This window comes from Alternaria triticimaculans (assembly GCF_023758025.1).
Source record: "Alternaria triticimaculans strain BMP 0046 chromosome Unknown scaffold_38, whole genome shotgun sequence".
Lineage (NCBI taxonomy): Eukaryota > Fungi > Ascomycota > Dothideomycetes > Pleosporales > Pleosporaceae > Alternaria > Alternaria triticimaculans.
Window position 1 is genome coordinate 9030 of NW_026055995.1, and position 19191 is coordinate 28220.

The window sequence follows — 19191 nt, forward strand, 5'->3', positions numbered from 1 at the left end:
CTACTTTATATATATTATTACTAAATTCTCTTAAAGTATTCTATTTAGATACTTTAAAGTATAGAATAGTACTTTTTAGATTAAAAAGCTCTAAAAGTAATATATAAAATATTAGATAAATACTATTAAGTTTTAGAAAATTAACTTAAAAGGCTAAAAAGCTAATCTAGTCTATAATCTTTCTAAGTCTAAAAAACTTCTAATTTAGCTTTTTCTTTAAGTAAGTACTTTTAATATATTAGTTAGAGACTAGAACTTAGTTTTTTATCTTAAAAAGTATTAGCGCGTAGTACTTATTAGCGTACTCTTTCTAGTAAGTATTTACTACTTTAATCTTTTTATAGTACTTCTACTATAGTTTAATTACTTATTTAGTAAGACTAGCTTTTATAAAGCTTTCTTTCTTACTAAGAGCTAAATTAGGCTAATTTACTTTATAAAAGTATCTTTTATAGTAGACTTAGAAGAGAGTAATTCTAGTAGTAAAGTATATACTATTATTATATATAAACTTTTTAATAAATATCTAGCGCGTTTAATTATTCTATTCTAGAAAGTAATAGTAGTAAAAGTACTACTCTAAGATCTAGTTCTACCTTTTAGTTTAGCTATTAGTCTAAAAATAAAAAGCTAAAGTAAAAACTTTTTTAGTATTAAAGTAGTAAAAAAAAGTATTTTAATACTTAGAGTTTATTAAAAAGCCTTAATCTAAGATAATACGCTTTAGTATACTATAAAGTTAGATAACTTTATATATTTAAGTTTATACTAGATTAGTACTATTCTAATTAGCTTATACTAGTATATAATAGACTATTTTAGTTAATTTATCTATAATAACTAGTATAGCGTTATACTTTATACTAGAAACTATACTAAATAGTAGTTCTATAATAAAGTTTATTATTACCTTTTTTTAAAAGTAATTAAGTATTAGAAAAGACTATAATAGGCTATTATAGTAAAGTGTTAATATAGAGTAGAGTAATAAAACGTAGTTAGTAACTCTATATAGTAATCTTAATATAAGTATATTTTCTAAATATCTTGTATTTACTATATATAACTATAGAAATTAATAAAACTCTTTCTCTAACGTTTACTATAAATATAGATAGTAATAATATACTTATAGAGAGTAATAGTAATAAAGGCGTTTCTAGTAGACTTAAAGATAGACTTAGAGATAGTAATAAGTAAGCTATAAGCTATAAAGCTAGAGAAATATTAAAATATTCTTAAAAGTTAACCTAGAAGCTTTCTAAAAGAAAGCTCTTAGTAGAAAAAGTAGAAGTTAAAGTGTAGCGCCTTTCTCTTAGCTATAGAAGTAGATAAGTAGAATTATAAGTAGTGTAGGTAAACTTTAGATCTAGAGTAATATTAAATTATAGTACTATACTACTATAAAATATAAAAAGATATTTGCGTATATAAACTATAGTATAGAGAATAGTAGTCTAGAGAGAATTATAAAAAGCTTTATATATAGAGAATACTTTTTTTCTTTTTTTTTTTTTTCTATTCTATATCTTTCTATCTTAAAGAACTTTTTATATTTCTAAGAACTCTTTATATTTCTATAAACTTTAAATACCTAGATACTACTCTTTAACTTAATACTAACTAATATCTTTAAAGATATCTAACTCTAACTTTATTACTAATATAAAGGCTGCTATTATAGCTACTACTAAGGTAGCTACTTCTAGCGCGCTCTCTAAGAATTACCTAATAATTTAAAATATAAAATATACTATATTAAATAAGCTAATAAATAACTATTACTATAACTAGAACATAATACTACTTACTATAACTATAGTTTTTCTTAATAAAGAGTAGATATTATATACTACTAAGTATATACGTATAAAGCTAGGTATAACTTTTAAGTTTAAGAATAGAGTAATATTAGATAGGCTTTATTATAAAAAGTAGTTAGTAGTTACTATCTTTATAGTAGGTAGACTATTTATAATAATAAGGCTAGATATATTAACTACTAAAAAAACCTTTATAGTGTAATAGTATAGATAGCTAAAGACTCTAGAAGTTAAGATTACTAAAAGTATAGTACTAACGTAGAAAAAAGTAAACTTTATAGTACTTACTCTAGAGTAGTAATATAATAAGTAGAAGTAGAAGGTTCTTTATATTCTTTATAAAGTATATAATAATAAAAAATAGATAGTAGTGTGTATAGAAGGTAGTAGTAAGAGCTAGAGACTTATTAGTATAGATAGAGAATAGGTAGGTAGGTAGATAAGTAAGAGTAAATATAGATAGTAAGTAGTAGTTACGTAATATAGCTAATATAGCTAGACTTATAAGTAATTACGTATAGAATATAAGTTATTAGTAATTATATAGGTATTATATATGTATTATATAGGTATTTTAGGTTAGGTTAGGCTTTATACTAGTAGTAGACTTACTAGATTACCTTTTAGAGATACGTAGTTATATAAAGCTAGTATTAGTGCTAGTTAATAGTCTAGATAGCTATTAGTAATATATAATAAATATAAAGTAGTTAGCTTATTATAATTACGCGTATAGTAAATATTATATTAGTAGTAGTATAGATGTAAGTATTATAAGTTATAAATCTAGGCTTACGTTAGAGATTTTTAAGTTTACTATTAGGTAATATAGTAATATATTATTACGTAATTATATAATTACGTAATTTTAAAAAAAGTACGCTATAAGCTCTATCTCTTAGGTCTAGAGAGAGCTATAATAGGCTATAAAGCCTATATTTTATAAGCGTAGACTTTTTATATATAAGATAATTCTTATAGTATTACTTTATATTCTTATATATACTTTTTTAAAAGTAGCGCTTTTATAGCTTTTCTAAAGTATATCTTACTCTAAAGTAGCTTACTAAAAAGTTATTATAATATTTTTAGAGAGCTTATAACTTCTCTTTAGTAGTTACTAGTATTTTTACTATATAATAGCGCGTTTTAGCTTTATCTAAACTAAACTAGTTAACTTTAGACTTAGACTTATCTAAAGTATCTAAAAAAGTATAATCTATTTTATTATACTTCTCTAGAGTTTAGAGCTCTAGTATAGTATATTTACTAGCCTAGTTAAAGCTCTCTAGACTCTTAGTAAGATCTTATTATTTCTTAGTACGCTTAGTAAAGTATATTTATACTATAGCTACTAAAAGAAAAATTTTATTACTATTAGTTATAAAATCTTTTATAGACTAAATAAAAGCTTTATTATACTTCTAAGTAAGTTTCTAAGCTTCTACTATATAGTTAAAGTAGTAAAAAAGCCTATTTATAAAGTTAGTAGACTTTACTTTATAGTAGATATTAAAATTAAACCTAGATAGTATAATATAAGACCTAATCTATTAATAGTTAAGAGTTTTAGTTTTTATAAACTATTTTAAGTTCTAATAGTTAGTCTAAAAGTTAAAGTATACGCTCTTTAAGTATTAGTACTAATACTTTAGGCTCTTAACTATTATAAGTAGCTTCTAGTTATATATATTATAATTATACTCTACTATAATAAGCTTATATAAAAAGAAGTTAACTAAACGCTATTAGTACTTTCTAGCTTTATTTAGTATATATTAGCTTAATATACTTATAATTATACTATCTAAAGTGTCTACTTTAGTCTTAGTCTTTCTATTTTACTTAAAGTAAGTTAAAATAAAAATACTTAGAAAAGAGTCTTTTAGCTTCTAAAAGGCTTTTTTAGCTTTTTTATTAAGGTTAAGAGCCTAACTCTTTTCTTTCTACTAGGTATAGCTACTTTTAGCTACTTTTAGCTTCTTCTAGATTAGTTTAGTTAATAGTAGAGTAAGTTAAAAGAATCTAGTAATAAACTACTTATAGTAGTTTATAAAGCTAATAGATATCTAAATCTTATATACTATACGTAGTTTAGACTATTCTTAGATTATTTTAATTCTATTCTTATTAATTTATATTCTCTTAAAAGAAACTACGTACCTAAGGTACTTAGTATACTAGATATACTACTTACACTTTAGAAGCTTTAAAAATAGCTTTATATTACGTAATTTACGTAAAACTTTCTTAATATAGCTCTTATACTTCTTTTTAGTATTAGAGAAGATAAGAATATTATTTAAGTATATAATATAGGTTATATTAATTAATTCTATAAGAACTTAATAAATATAAGTCTAGAACTATATAGAAGCGTTTATAAAGCTAAAAAGTATTATAGTATACTTAAAACTACTATATCTTATATAGAAAGTAGTTTTCTACTTATTACTTTTTTTAATATATACTTTATAGTAAGCTTCTTTTATATTAAGTTTAGTATAAAATTTAGCGCTAGCTAATCTTTTTAGAGACTTTATAATAAGTAGTAAAAAGTACTAATTTTTAATAGTAACTTTATTAAGGCCTTTATAGTTAATATATAAATATATACTACTATTTTTCTTTTTAGTAAAGAGTATAAGCGCTTTTACTAGAAACTTACTATACTTAATCTACTCTTATACTAAGTACTTATCTAAATACTTATATAAGAGCTTTAACTTTATTTTAGAAAAGTTATATAATAGCTAATAAAGTACTATAGTTCTAGATAGTAAGTTAATAGCTAAGTCTTATAAACTATAGTTAGTAAGAACTTTTAAGTTATCTTCTAACCTAAGGTATATAAACTTAGTATATTATAGAAGTAAACTACTCTCTTTAGCTTCTTCTAGGCTAAACTAAAGTATTAAAGTAATAAGATAGCTATATATATTTACTATAAAATTACATATAGTCTTTTTAAACTTTTTAGCTTTTTCTAGTATAATCTTTTTATAAATAGTTTTATTCTTAAACTTAGTACTTTAAAAAAGTAGCTTTTATATAAAGTAACTAATTTTTAAGTAATACGTATTTATCTAGAGTAGATCTAAGTATATCTAATACTTATAGACCTCTATAATAATATATAAAATATTCTAAATCTTTTATTTTCTATAAGAATCTACTATTTTTATAGTTACTATAGTAGTACTATAAATTTTTAATTCTTTACTATTTACTCTATTTACTAATAGCTTAGGTAAAGAGTAAACTAGTAAGCTTTACTCTATAGTAAGTAATACTAAAATAAAGTTTAACTAGAAACTTCTATTAATTAAAGCTTTAATAAGCTTTAATTAGCTAAGTAATATCTTTACTATTAATAGCTTTACTAGCTTAGAGTAAAGCGTGTTATAAAGAAGTTCTAAGTTCTAAAATACTAAGTCTAGAGTAATATAAGTAGCTAAGAAGAACTTTAGCTTTTTTATTTACTACTTTTTTCTAATCTCTAACTAAATAAGCTCTTAAAATCTCTTTTAGACTTTAGATAGTCTCTTTAAAAGTATTTAGTTTTATTATACTTCTAATAAGTTATATTAAAGTTTTTTAAACTATTTTAGTCTAATTTAGCTAGTTATAAGTTAGATTTTACTAAATTTACTTTTTTAGCTTTTTTCTAGGTCTAAGAAGGCTTTAAGAAAAAGTTCTAAATTTAATAGCTATAAAACTTTTTCTTATAAGCTAAATACTTAGAAAGTATAGTAGTATACTTTATCTTACTTTAATAGTAGTAAGCTAAGGTATTAAGCTTAAAGACTATATTATAGTCTTTCTAGTCTTAAAGTAAAAGTTTTTTCTAAATATTAGAAAGAAAAGTACTTATAAAGTTTATATAGCGCTACTTTTTTAAGTAGTTATCTAGTTTACTCTAAAGCGTATTAAGGTAAACTAAAAGAAAGTTAGAATTCTAATCTAGCCTCTATTTAGTCTACTTAAGTCTATTATAAGCTATAAAATACTATAATAACTTAAAACTAAGTATATTAAGTATAACTACTTTAAGTTTTTTCTAGATAAGTGTTTAAAATACCTTAAGCCTTATATAGTTCTAGAAGTAGATATTCTAAGTAGAGTAAGTAGTTTTATTAAGAAATCTTATAGTAAAGTCTATCTTTTAAGTACTTATTAAAAAGATAGAAAGTATTTCTTTAAAAATAGTTTTATAATTACGTACTTAGTAGTTATACTATAAGTAATTATATATAGTAAATATCTCTAAGTTTTTAAAATATAAAGCTTTTAAGTTTAACTAAAACTTACTCTTTAGAGCTAAAGTATAGTAAATAATATTTTCTTTAAAGGCTAAGTAGTTACTTATAAGTATCTTACGCTTTAATTCTTTAAAATAAACTATATCTTAATAAGTACGCTTTAATTATTTCTACTTATATAACTTTTTAAGTTTATAAGTTAAAGTAGTCTATTTATCTTTACTTTTAGTAGTAGTAGCTTATAAAAGCTTAGTTAGCTTTAAAATAGACTTTAATAGCATATTACTATCTTTAATAATTAAAGCTAAGTTAGTAATACTTAAAGAAGCTTCTAATAAATTTATAAGTTTCTTAGTAAGTAGTATTACTACCTTTAAAGATATAAAAGCTAATTTCTTTTAGTTATTATCTATTACGCGTAATAATAGTATAGCTTACTTACTACTATATTATATTATACTAAAGAGACTTACTTTAGAGCTTATTATATCTAAATAGTATATATAAAAGTATTATAAAGTAGAGTAACTTAAATATTAAATAATAAAGTTAGTTAAATACTAGATATATAATATTAGACTATAATTAAGTGTATTATTCTAAAAAGACTAGAAATAAGTTACTACTAAGCTATAATAGCAATTCTAAGGTATTTATGCCTATAGCTAAGTTAGCCTAGGCTCTTATAGGCTAGAGCCTAACAATAATATAAAAAATAAATTACTTATAGTAGCTAAGATTAAGCTAAAATAAAGATATCTTTTTTAGTATATAAAGCTAGTAGCTATATAATACTATTAAACTAATATAAAGGTATTAGTAATTATACCTTTTACGTAAGAAGAAATAATAAAATAGAAATATATAGTTTATTATAAAAGTTAGTATACTAGAAAAAAAATCTAGAAGTATAACTATTTTATAAAAAAACTATTATAAAGAATAAGCTAGTATAAAAAAACTTTTAGTAAATAAAAAATTATATAAAAGTTCTAAAGGCTAGAAAAGTAATAAGTTAGAGCTAACTACTTTAATAAAATTAATTACTTTACTAAATACTTATAATAACGTAAGTATATAAGTAGTATTAAGATAAGAAATATATAATAAAACTTTTTATTAGAGAGCTAAGATAGCTATTAGATACTAAACTTATAAGTAATAAAAAGTAACTTACTAGATATTTACGTTATTATTAGTATAGAAGTAGTATAAGAATAATATCTATAATTAAAAACTATAGCTTTATAAAGCATATATATATATTATATTACTAGAATAGAGTACTTTAAGATTAGTTAAATAAATTATTATTAAAGTTATTTACTTTATTATTTATAGTAGTAAAGGCGTAGTTATTAAGTAGAGATTTAGTAATATTATTAATAATCTAATCTTTCTTAATATTCTCTTTAAGCTCTTTTACTAGTAAGTTAACTTACTCTTTAGTAAAGAGGTTATTAATAAAGTCTTCTTTAGTAATATTATTTAGTAGAGTATAGTAGTTATCTATCTAAGATAGAACTTCTTCTCTAGTAGATCTAGTACTTATAATAGTATCTTTTTATTAATTATATATTAAAGTATTTCTAATAGTCTTATTTATAAAAAGAAGCTATTACTTAATATTATATATATATTATTCTTTTATAGTCTAAATAAACTTATTACTAACTTTTTTATTATATCTACTATAAATTCTATTAAAATTATCTTTTATAGTAGAGTTATAGCTTAATAAGTACGCTTATTTCTTATATAGTAAAGATTAATTAATAAAAGTTTTACACTTAAGTATAATAGTAGATTTTAGAGTAGCCTTAAGCTTTAGTAGAAGTGTTCTAGTAGGCTTCTTTTAAAGCTTTACTTTAGTAATTTTTTCTTTTTTAATATTACTATTAAAGTCTTTATAGCTATTAAGTAGTTTTTTTTTAAATAGTTTAGTATTTATATTATTCTTAGTAATAGAAGTTTTAAAATAATAAGTTCTAGACTTCTTCTTAACTAGTCTAAGAGATTAGCCTTAGTTCTACTTTACTTTTACTTATTACCTAACTTCTTCTTTAGTAAGATAGATCTTTCTAATAAATTAGTATTTTAGAATAAGCTCTAAACTAGTTTATATAGTATTATATTTATATAGGCTCTTACGCTTAGTATCTTTAATATTAAATTCTACTTTTTATAAGTATAAGATACTATAACTATTAGATTTAAAATACTTATTATACTAAAGAGAGTTCTAACTTTTTAGATAAAAGTAGTCTTACTTTAATCTATAGTTAGTTCTTACTTTTTTATTACTTTTCTTTTTATTTTTTAGTACGCGTATTTAGTAGTAAGAAGTTTAATAACTTAAATAAAAGCTCTAATTACTAGAGTTATATATAGTTATTTCTATAGCTATACTTTTTATATAGTAGAAAACGTAAGTTTAAATAAAGTTACTATCTTTATACGCGTCTAGATTATCTAGAAAAATTACCTAAAGTAGTATTTAGTATATATTAGAATTAATAAGTATATAGAACTTCTTTTTATACTTTCTATTTAGATTCTTCTCTATAAGATAAAATAGTTTCTTACTTTTTAGTAGAAATATTTTAGTAATTACTTTATATTTCTTTACTATACTTATAATAAGTTTTTATATTTTTTATTTCTTTTTCTAGTTATATAAAGTAGGTATATATATAGTAAAGTCTTAATATTTCTAGTAAAAAGTAATATTCTAAGCGCTTATACTTTCTTCTAAATCTAAAAGATTATTACCTAGTATAAAGATTTAGTAACTTTACTTATAAAGTATTTTAATAACTTACTTATTATAAGTAGTACTACTATTAGTAAGAGTTATATTAAAAAGAGTTTTTACTATTACGCTATTCTTATTCTTAATTATAGAGAATAAACTAGCTTTTAGAGCCTTCTTACTACTAACTATTAGTAGAGTATTATTCTAATATATAGTAGTAAAATTCTTAACTTTTTTAAATATATAGTAGTTAAATTACTAACTAATAATAGTATTTAAGTCTTAAAAGCTAATCTTAGTAGATATACTACTATATCTACTTTTAAAATATACTACGCTCTATTTTTATTTAAAGTCTTAAGCTTTTACTTATTAGAGTATATTACTATTTTATTATAATTCTATGTTTTAAGTAATAATATACTTTACTCTATACTTATAATTAGTAATAAAGTAATTAAAAAAATCTATTTTTTTAGTATATAGTAGATAGTATAATTTAAACTTATACTCTTAGAACTTTACATTTCTAATATTAGTACTTTCTAATTTTAAACGCTAACTAGAGCTTTTTTATATTAAACGCTAACTAGAGCTTTACTAGAGCTAAACGCTAGCTTAACTTTACTATCTTAGTATAGAAGCTTTACTAAAGTTTTGCTAACTAGAGCTAAACACTAACTTAGTAACTAGGTATACTAGAGCTAACTAATGCGCTACTATAAAATAGTATCTAAAAAGCTTTATATTTATTAGCTACGTAGAAGAATGTTTATATAAAATCTAAATATAACTTTATATATATTACATTTATTTAGTAGTAATATAATTTATTACGTATACGTTAGTTAACTTAGATAGTAAGATATTATAAAACCTTAGATAATTATAAAAAAACTATAAAAGTAAAAGACTTTATAAGCTAATACTACGTAATATAGCTATAAATAATTCTATAGTTAAAAAGATACTAGATAGCGTAGTTAAAAGGCTATTTATATATAATAATTAAAATTCTATAATATATATTTTCTTAGTATATAGTAGTAAAATCTAATACTAGTAGAAACTTACTATATTAAAATAGCTACTATAATAAATACACGCGTTTAGTATAAGAGAACTAGAAGATATATAATCTTTGCTAATATTCTAGTAAGTACTATTACTTATTATATCTACTAACTAAAAAGTATATATAAGTTACTATATATCTAGAATATTCTCTAAGTATATCTAGATTATCTTAACTCTAGAAATAACTCTTAGAGTTATATTATTATTAGTATTTAGAATCTTAAGCTTCTAAGAGAGTCTATATAGAACTAAACTAAGTATTATACTTTCTATAATAAATTAAAAGCTTTATATTATATAAAGGCTAGACTTACTACTAGTTATAAGCTATTATAGTAGTAGTAGAATTAGCTTAATAAGTCTACTATAGCTAGCTTAAATAACGCGCTATTTAGAGACTTTCTAAGTATCTATAATTAAGTCTAGACTATTTTCTTATAAATATAAGCTCTTATTTCTATAAGTATATAAACTTTTCTTTTATTTTCTAAAATAACTCTAGATTAAATTAGTTAACTAATGTAGACACGCGTACGTGCGCTTATAATAAGTAACTTTAATAATATATAGTAAAGAATAATAATAGAGAATTAGAGAGATAGATATAGTAAGTATTAATATAGAAGAGTAGATTAGTAAGATATATTAGTAAGAAAGAGAAAGAGATAAGTTATTATTATTATTATTAGTATTTATATAGTTATACTTATATTATAATAACGTAATTAAATTATAAACCTAAATACTAAGAACTAAGTACTAAGTAATAAGTAAATACTACTACTTTATATACCTAAAACTATAGTAATAAAGCTATAGTAGATACTACGCTCTATAAGCTAGTAATATAATACTTAATTATTATAGTAGTATTATAGTAGTACTACTAAGTAGTTTTATTAACTAAAGTATAGATATTATAAAGCATATATATAATAAAAGTAACTATAGTAGAAATATAATCTTACTAGTCTCTTTAGCTATAATTATCTACTATATTATATACTACTAGGTCTTATTAATATTTAGAGTAAAAAAATAGCTAAACTAGAGTTAATAGCGCTTTATAGCTACTATTTACTATACTAGTAAGAGCTAGATTTTATAAGCTTATCTAGTTTATAAATATAGCTACTTTATTATAGCTATTTTAAAGTTTTATAAAGAATTAGCTTTATAGTAGACTTTAAGTTACTATAGATAAAGCTATACTTAAAGTAGAGTATATAGAAAAGCTTCTAGAGTCTTTTAGGCTATAAAGAAAGTTAAAGTTAAACTTAATATTAGGCTTAGTAAGAGAGTTATTAATTCTATTAGTTTAAGAATATAAAGTTAAGTTATATATCTTAGAGCTTATAGAGTCTAGAACTTAGTAGTTCTTTTATAATATCTAGAAGCTAATATAAGAGATAAGACTTTAGTTATAGTATATAGAAGTAAATTATAGTAAATATAGTAGTTAAAAATAAGGCCTATATATATTTAACTACTATAAGTAAAAAAGTAGAAAAAAGATAAGTATAAAAAAGCTAGTAGAAAAGGTAAAGAAATTTATTTTAAGTACTTTATAAAGTAGATAAAGATAAAAGAAAGCTATAGAAGCTATAGTTATAGTAGAAAATATATATTCTTTTACTACTTTAGTAGATTTAGAGTTAGAAAAAGTTATATTATAGTAAAAGATACTTTATAAGTATAGTAATAAGCTAGTAAAAAGTTATAAAGTATATTATATATTAGCTATATATATAGATATTACTAGATAAATAGCTAATCTAATATACTTATAAAAAGTATAAAGTACTTAAAGCTTTAGTAAGATATAAAAAAGCTACTATTATAATATTAAGAGAAAAAGCTCTCTAAGTAAGCTACTAAATAACTTAGTAGTAGTAGATAACTAGAGATATAAGAAAGAAGACTTAACTAGATCTTTATATTATAGAGAGAAAAACTAAAAGTAGAAATACTAAGAGAAAGTAAGTAATACTAGTATGATAAAGAAAATAAGACTATAAAAGAAAATTACTAAAAAAAAGAATAAATACTAAAAAGATAGAAGACTAAGTAGTAGTAGAGCGCTTTACTAACTATAGAGTAGCTTTTTATCTTTTAAAAGAAAGTACTACTAGAGCTTAAGAAAATCTTTTCTTAGTAATATCTAAGGCTTAGTTATACTTTAAGTAGTTAGTAAAGTCTAGAAGTACTACTAGAGCTTATTAAAGTTCTTTCTTATTAATATTTAAAACTTAGTTATACTTTAAGTTATTACTAGAGTTTAGAAGAAGTACTACTAAAGCTTAATAAAGTCTCTTCTTAGTAATATCTAAAGCTTAGTTATACTCTAAGTAGTTACTAAAGTCTTAAAAAGATAGTTAGAACTTAAGACCTTTTTATACTTTAGTAATACTAGAATTATATTAAGTTTTAATATCTTTCTAATTAAGTTATTTTATAAGTTATAAGTTATATTATTATTAAGAGAGAAAAAGTATATAAATAATAAAGGTAGTACTATTATTATTATAGAGAGTATTAGTAGTAAATAATATAAAAGCTAAGTCTTAAGTAGTATTATCTTCTAGAGAATTTAGTAAAGAACTCTAAATATAGTAGTTATAAGTAGTCTTTTATACCTTCTAACTATAGATATAATTTTACTTATAAATTTTCTATTTAGTAAAAGAAAATTTAGTATTATAGTTTTTTCTAAGCTTACTTACGTTCTAAAGCTAAGATAAAATAAGCTATTTATTATAAGTTATAAAATAGTTCTACTATTTAATAAAGTACTTATATTAGCTAGTAACCTAATAGATATATTACTTAAGTATTTACTTAATTAGCTTAAGTTTAGACTTTTATAAAGTAGTAACTTTATAGAAAATAAAAAAAAAGTAATACTAAAAGTTTTATTCTTAGGTATAGTAAGGTTTAAGCTAAGTAGTATTAATAATATTATATATTCTTAAATTAAGTAAGTGCTTAATATAAAAAGTATTTTTACTAATTTTTTTAAGTACTTTAAGAGAGCTATAGTATTATAAACTAAGTTTTTACGTAAAGTTACTTTTTATCTAGTATCTATAGTAGAGAATAAAAGTAGCGTAGTTACTAGGCTTAAGATTAATAGCTTAGTAGAAGTAATTATAAATATTTTTTTATATAACTCTAGTAAAGTTAAAAGCTTCTTTTACTTTTTTCTAGTAATATAACTAGAGTAGCTTAAAGTTTTACTTAGTAAAAGTATACTTTATATTAGTAAGATTAATCTCTTATAAGAAGTTAAATTCTATAAAGTATTTATAAGAAGTATAGCTAGTTAAAGTATTTTTACTAGTATTTATTATAAACTATATATATATAATTACTTAGGTCTAGTTCTTATTAGAGTTTACTATAATAAAAAAGTATATAGTAATAGCTACTATTTAGTTAGTACGCTTAGACTAGCTATTAGCTTCTAGATAGTAAGCTATAGTTATTATAAGCTTTATACTTAGAAAAGAAAAAGAGGTAAGTAGAGAATTTTGCTTTTTATAACTATAGCTAAAAGGTCTAGTATAATTATACGTATAAGACTTTTCTACTATCTTAGAATAGCTATTATGTAATAGATTTAGAGTTATTACTAACTAAGAGTTATAAACTACTATACTTTACTACTTTCTTACTCTATAGCCTTATTTTAGAAATAGGTTTAAATACTTCTTAGACGTTTATTACTATTTCTCTATAGTTATAGCTCTTTCTACCTTCTACTTCTATATAGAGCTTTTAGAGAGTAATAAGATATATATATAACTTTTAAATATTCTTCTAGAGATATATAGAACGCGTAAATACTCTACTATACTTCTTTTTTTATAGTTTCTAGAGTAAATTCTTACTTCTTATCTTTATACTTTTATATAAGGTTTAAAAGCGTTAAACTTTATAGCTTAGTTTTAATTTCTAGAACTTTTAAAAGAATATATACTACTACCTATTATAAAATAAGGTGTTTAGAAAATATATCTATATTATAATTATATACTATATTACTTAACTATATTATGCCTATATTTCTACACTAGTACACTTAATAAAGTAATAAGCTTTATACTTATTACTTTATATTATCTAGCTATAAAACTTTTAATAAACTTTAGGTTATAGTTACTAATAATAATATATTATATACTCTAGCTAGTAAGGTAGTTTATATACGTAATAGCTACTAACTATTTTATACTTATTTAAGTATCTTTACTAAAAATAATATTAATTACTTTAGAAGTATAGTAAGTTTTACTTAAAAACGTATTATATTTATTAGTAGTTTCTAGTAAGTATATAATAATATTTATATAAATAATCTTAAAAGGTTATATATTTCTATTAATTAGTTTAAGTAATTTATATAAGTAGTAGTATATAGTTTATATAACTTTATAAAAAGAGTAGAACTTTATATATAGCTTAAGATTCTTAGTAAGCTTATAGATAAAAAAGAAAAACTTTATATATATATACGTTCTATTAAAACTCTAATAGTATATATTATTATAAGCTTAGTAAAAGATCTTTATAGTAAGTGCTTTAGAAATATAAAAATATTTAGTACTATTAATTTAATTCTAATAGTAAAGAAGCTTATTCTTATAAAGAAATCTAAGACTACGTATTAGATATAGCTTATCTTTATTATTCTATTATTTACTAGATACTACTATAAGTACTTATAACTATAGAGTATTTACTTAGTACGTAAGCTTTAGATAGTTCTTAAACTTATTACTTATCTTAATAATTAAAGTATAGAAAACGTAAGCTATATCTTTAAGTATATTAGTCTATAAATTAGAATCTAGTATAGTATTAAGTATAAGTCTAGATAAGGCGTTAGAAACTAAATATAATCTACTAGACCTATATTATATATTAAGCTTATACTACTAGAAGTAAAAAGAAGCTTTTATAAGATAAAGGTTTACACTCTTAAGTAACTCTATTATAGTAAGACGTTATTAATATATAATAGTAGTAATAGCTATATAGTTAGTAAAAATATATATCTTTAGAGTAGTTTAGATTATATATAAAAGCTTTCTAACTATTTAGTAGAGATCTACTATCTTAAGTTTAGTAGAGTAGTATTATTTCTCTAGTTCTAATAAGTATTTAGAGAGAAATATAATTAGTTATATAAATTTCTTTATAAAGTTAACTAAACGCTTTAACTAAGTAGTAGGTAAAAAAGTATTATTCTAATAGCTATCTAGTACCTCTAAGTTAACTATAAAAAGTTCTAAATTATCTACTATATAATATACTATAAAGGTAAAACTATACTCTTTAGAGAAGTTTATAAGTAGTTCTAGTAGATTAACTTAATAATAGAGTTTTATAATAACTAAATATTATTAAATATAATATAGACTAGACTATCTACTAGAATAGTAGCTTATACTATAGTAATAGCTCTTTTTTAACTTTTCTTTTTAGAAGTAAATTATATAAGCTTAGTTTTAAAAGTAGTAAGTAGTTTAGTAATCTAAGTAAAATAGAGTATTTTATTATTAAGAAAACTAATAGTACTAATATACTTTTTTATATTCTTAGTGTACTAGAGAAAAGAGAAGTTTTATAGTACGTAGATACGTTTCTTTATTAAGGTAATACTAAATATATCTACTTACTACTTAAGAAGCTTAATAGTTAGATATCTAATAAAACACTTATCTAGTATAAGAGTTATACTATATTTATTAATTTAGTAGAAAAAAGTATTAAGATATTTAATATATTTATTAAACGTCTTTAAGTAAATAATAAAATTATTAATATACGCCTTTACGTAATCTACTATATTATAGAGTATATTATTACTAATTCTTTATATATAGACTACTAAGTTTTTAAAGCCTATAGTATATATATTAAGTATTTTAGCGCTATAGTAAGTATTTACTATAAACTTATATTAGTTTTTTTTATAAACTTAGAATTAATAGAAATAGCTAAGACTATTAACTACTATAATATAGTAGGTACTATAGATCTAGCTAAAAATATTCTTCTAGATAGTAAGAGAATAATAGTTTTTAATTACTTAGTAATTTATATTATATATATTAAGAATAAATTACCTTTTCTTCTTAAGTATCTTAACACTATTCTTTTCTTTAACTACTTTTCTCTTAATAATAAAGATAAAAATAAAGAAGAAACCTATCTTTATAGCGCGCTCTATCTTATTATAGTTTATAAGCTTATTAAATATTACGTTAATAATTTTCTAGTCTTCTAGTCTAGTAGAGTATACCTTAGATAGTATATTTTACTCTTACTAGCTATCTCTAAGGTTAATTAGTATTTATTAATCTTCTAGAATTTAGGTAAAGCTACTTTAATTAATTTAAATTTTAGAGTATTATTTAGCTACTAAAAGTAGAGTAAATACTTTTACTAGCTTTTTATATACTATAATTTCTATATCTAACTTTATCTTAAACTTTATCTCTATTCTTAGTAATATATTAAGATTTAGTATAGTAGTAAAAGTATAATCTTTTTAGTCTAAGATATATACGCTATTAATATTAAGTAGTATAGCTAGATCTAAAGGCGCTTATTAGTAGAGTTTTACTAGATTATAAGTATTATTATAGATAATTACTTCTATTACGCGTAAGTTAAGTAGTATTATATATAGTTATATAGCGTAAAAGAGCTTCTTTAAAATTTTAAGTATATAATTATAGTTTAAAGAAAGTAGATATAAAGTGTATATTTTTACTTTTATAGTAGAATTTAAAGAAATTATAATAGTTTTAAAAGTTATAAGTTTTTATATCTTATAAGTAGTATTATCTTTAGATTTAATAATAAGTAAAGTAGTTACTTCTTTATATATTAGTTAAACTATAACTTAAGTAGTAATATTAAGATAGACTTCTTATAGAATAAAAGTATCTATACTAAGAAGTATATTAAGTCTAAGTTTAAAGATAATATAGGCGTATACTTTTTAAAGAGTAAATACGTACTTACTAAGTACTATAGTAGAGAGTATATATAAAGTAATATACGTAATCTATAAAGTAGTATAATTATCTAGTCTAGCTTCTATATATTATATTAGAGTTAGTAGTTATTTTTACTTTATATTTAGAAAGTTTACTTTAATAAAGCCTTTATCTACTAACGTAATAGTAGCACTAGTATTAGAGTAGATAATAAGATTTAGACTTTCTCTTAATAACTTTATATAAAGTTTAAGCTTATACTAATTTTATAGTATTATTAAGCCTTTAATAGATAGAAAGATAGTTAACTTAATAATTTAAATTACTTTAGTAATTTAGAATTTACTAATAGACTTTATCTATAGAAAAATCTTTAGCTTCTTAACTTTATTTAAGTTAAGAAGTATTATAGTAAAAACTTCTATAATAAAGTAGTTTTTATAAATATATCTATAGAAAAGATTATTAAACTTAAAGCTTCTATTATAATAAGTATATATAATCTAGTAGCTTTCTTAAGTTAGAGTCTATAACTAGCTATAAGTTAAGGTTCTAATAAACTATTATTTCTTTTTATCTTTTTTATTATTCTTATTAAAAGTATTAACTAGTTCTAGAAGTTATTTATAGAGCTTATAATATGCGTTTTAGCTTACCTAAATTCTTAGATTAAAATTATTACTTATATTATTATAGCTATAACTATTCTAGAAAAAGAAAGTAGATTCTTTAAAGTTAGAGTAGTACGCTTTTATAGCTTATTTATAGAAGTCTAAAGTATAGTTTATTAGTATATTTTTATTAATAAACTTACTAGATTAGATATTTTTAAAAGTATAATTATAGTATACGCTTTATATTCTTTTATATAATTAGTTTTAGTTACTAGACTACTAGCTTTCTAATTATAGATTTTAGTTAGCGTTTTCTCTTTAACTATACTAATTACCTTACTTTTAGAAAGTATTTTATAATAAATAAGATTTATACCTACTTAACTAGTTATAACTATAGCTATTACTATTACTTTAAGAAGCGTTTTACTAGTAAAAGTTAGAATAGCTATAGCTATTACTACTATTCTAGTAGTTAGAATTTTAAGATAAATAACTACTCTAAGAATATTTATAACTACTATAGTTCTTATATACTAGGTTATTACTATTTTAAAAGTCTAAACTATTATACTAGTAATAAAATATAAACTTACTATTAATAATCTTATTCTTAAATATATTAATAAAAGTATATTTCTATTCTTTAATTATTATAAAAAACTAGTCTAAGAATATAGTAGAAGTTAGTTATAAAAGAAGAATATAAATATATAAGTCTAAAAGGTTCTAAGCGTAAATTACGTATTAATTATTATTATTATAGCTATATCTAGTATCTTAGTAAAAACGCTTTACTTTTAAATACTATTTTACTAAAAAATAGCTATTAACTATATCTTTTAGAGTATAGGTCTATTTCTAGAGCTAGCTTATAGCCTCTACTAGTTAAATATAAAAGAAAGTAAGCTTCTTCTTTTATTTATTAAGTTTATCTTCTCTAATAGCTTTAAAGTAGCGTTTTATACTAAAATTAAACTAGTACTAAAGTTAAGTATTTCTTTTAAAGTACTAGTAAAAGTTATTTTATATAGTATATTTAGATATAGTTTTAAAAGTAATAATAGTTTTAGCTATATTAAAAAAGTTCTAAATATACCTATAATAAGTTTTACTAAAAATATTAGTAATATTATTTAGGTAGTCTTAGTATTTTATATTAGAGTAAAAATAACTAATTATATTAGCTTAAAACTTAAAAGAGCTACTTATTACTTTAATAATAGTATTATTTTTAGCTATCTTTACTTCTTATAAAGTAAGCGTATATTAGCTATTAGTAAAACCTAACTAAAAGTATAGACTAAAGTAGTTAGACTATACTATAAAGTTACTACTAAACTATATTATAAAAAAATAGAGCTACTATAATATAGCGCTAGCTTACTAGTAGTAGTTATACTTAACTATAAAGTTAATAATAGAAGCGCTATTTATATTAAAAGTAGAAATAGATACTAAGCTATTAGCTCTAGTTATATATAGATTTATATTATAAATACTATATCTATAGCTAAGTCTAGTATATAGATATTATAGAACGTATATATACTAGATTTAGAAAGCGTTACTATACTAACTAAGTATATCTACTATTTTATATTTAAAAGTTATAAATATATTTATTATTTTAGTCTAGCTAATAAATTT